Here is a 2,804-nt window from a genome sequence, read left to right on the forward strand (position 1 = left end):
GCAAGTGTAGTCAATTTGATTTCTATGTATTCCATCTGGTGAGGTCCATGTGTATAGTCGTCTCTTATGCTGTCTAAAGAAGATATTTGAAATGAACAAATCATTGGTTTTGAAGAATTCTATCATACGTTCTCCAGCATCATTTCTATCACCAAGGCCATATTTCCAATCACCAGTAATGATCAATACATTTTGATTGCATGTTCAATGAATTTCAGATTGAAGAAGTTGGTAGAATTCTTCTATTTCATGCTCACTGGCTTTAGTGGTGGGTGTGTAAATTTGAATAATAGTGGTATTAACTAGGCTTCCCTATAGGCTCATGAATATTATCCTATCACAGACAGCGTTGTACCTCATGCCTAATCTGGATATATTATTTTGACAATGGATGCAACACCATTCCTCTTCAATTTGTCATTCCCAGCATAGTAAACCATATGGTTGTCAGATTGAAAATGGCCAATACCAGTCCATTTCAGCTCACTAATGTCTAAGATATCGATGTTTATGCGTTCCCTTTCATTTTTGACAACTTCCACATACATCAATCTCTGGTTATTGTCTGTTCTTGTTGGTTCTCAGTCCACAGAACTCCCTGTAGGATGTTTTTCATAGCAGGGTTGGCTTTGGCAAAATCCCTTAGCTTCTGTTTATCCTGGAATATTTTTATTACACTATCGTATTTGATTGACAGCTTTGCTGTGTAGAGGATTCTTGTTTGGCATTTTTGTTCTTTCAGGGTTTTATATATGTTTCCCCATTGCCTTCTTGCCTGCATGGTTTCTGTTGAGAGATGCTTGCTTAATCTGATTTGCTTGCCTTTGTATGTTACACTTCTTTTTTCACTAGCTGCTTTCAGGATTCTGTCCTTATCTTTGATTTTGGAGAGCTTGGTTATGATAGGTCTTGGTGATTTTCATTTAGGGTCTAACCTTCCTGGGGTTTGTTGAGCTTCTTGAATGCTTATCTTTTCACTTTTCAGGATGTTAGGGAAATATTCTTTCAGCAGCTCTTCAACTATCTCGTCTGTGGACTTGTGTGATTCTTTCTGTTCCTGAATGCCGAACATTCTTAAGTTATTCCTCTTCATGTTGTCTAATATGAATCTTAGATCTTCTTTAGATTTTTTAAATCCTTTTTTCTGCTTGTTCTTCTCTTAGCAGTGTTGAGAGATTTATCTTCTAGCTCACTAGTCTGGCTCCTATCTCTTCAGTTCCACTCCTTTGCCCTTTCAGTGTATTGCCCATTTCTGATATGCTATTATTAATTGTTTGGACCTCTTTCTGTACATTTTTGAATTGTTTCCAATGCTGTATCTATCTTATTTTATTGTTCCTGTAGCGTTTTCCTGACTTCTTCCTTACTTTGCTCAACTCTTTGCAAAGTGTTTTGATACATTTTATAGTAAATTTTCTGAATTTCTTTTCAGGCATTTCCAAAGCCTGCCCATCTTCCAGTATGGAGTGTAGGTCTACCTCCTGCTCATTTATCTCAGTCACTTTATCTCATTTCTGGACATGTGCTGATATGGTCATCTGTTTCTGTTTTTGAGGCATATTCAGTAGTTAGCTGTGACCTTAATACTTAGATGTGTGTGTGTTTTGGTATTTTTTATGTTTTTTGATTGCCTCCAGGTAGATGTGATCAGGAGGTGGGCTACCCGTTTTGCTCTTTTTCCTGAGAAATTTCAAGAAGCCACTGTTGGTCATTATGACGTAACTCAGGATTCATTTTTGGCCTGATTCCTTTTCAGTCTGTCTGTCCCACTCCACAACCCCAGTTCAGGTCTTTTTCCTGGTGATAAACAGTTCAGGGTCAGCTGTGGCCATTTTGCAATGCTGTTTATTTTTAAGTGGAAAGTGTCCTTTTAAATTTTGAAGAAATCTGTGCACATGTGTAATAGAACCCTCTGGGGGTTGGGGTGGGGTGTCCACTCTCTCAGGTACCCCCTCTACTCACGGAATGGAGGTGTGCAGACAGCGAGAGACCAATAAGCATTAAAAAAAAAAAAAAAAAAAAAGAATGTCCACACCTTTATCTTTGTGGTTCTATCAAGGCTCTGTGGCTGCCCTGATCCATCCCTCATTCGGTCTTGCCCAAGATGGCCACTAATGGAGCAGGTGATCACCGTGGATTAGAAAGCACTGGATTTCCTGCTTCTGCTACTAATTCCACTGGCTGTAAGCCTTCCAACTTTCTAAATATTCCTTCATATGTGATTCAGAGTTCTGAGACCATCCCCCTGAGCCTGCTTGGTCCAGTATTCTGTGCTGTTGCTGATGGAGCTCCTCACTGCCCTTCTACCCTATCCACCATCTTGTTTGATCTCCCTCATATTTTTGTTTTCTTTAAATTGAGTTGTAATCCATGTTGAAAGCTCTTCTTTGATCTTCATCAGGAAATGTTTCAAGTCCTCTTCTTTTTCAGTAAGCAAAATTGTTCCATCTGCATATTGCAGGCTGTTATTGAAACTTTCAGCAATCCTGATGCTATGGCCTTCTTCATATAGCCAGTTTCTCAGGTTATTTGCTTAGTATTTAGATGGGAAAAGTATAATGAAAGGATTCACCCCAGCATACACCTTTTCTGATTATAAATCATTCAGCATCTGCTTTTTTTGTTCAAATAACTGTCTCTTGGTCTATGTACAGGTTCTTCATGAGCACAATTTTGCAGTCTATGCCAAAGAATTGGGGAACCTGGCCATATTTGTGAGCATCCCAATAGAAAGTAGAAATTATCAGACATCATTAATCTTACATGCATATAAATTTTTTTTCTGAAGATAATTTAAACATGTT

This window comes from Chrysochloris asiatica, unplaced genomic scaffold (assembly GCF_000296735.1).
Source record: "Chrysochloris asiatica unplaced genomic scaffold, ChrAsi1.0 scaffold00058, whole genome shotgun sequence".
Classification (NCBI taxonomy): Eukaryota; Metazoa; Chordata; class Mammalia; order Afrosoricida; family Chrysochloridae; genus Chrysochloris; species Chrysochloris asiatica.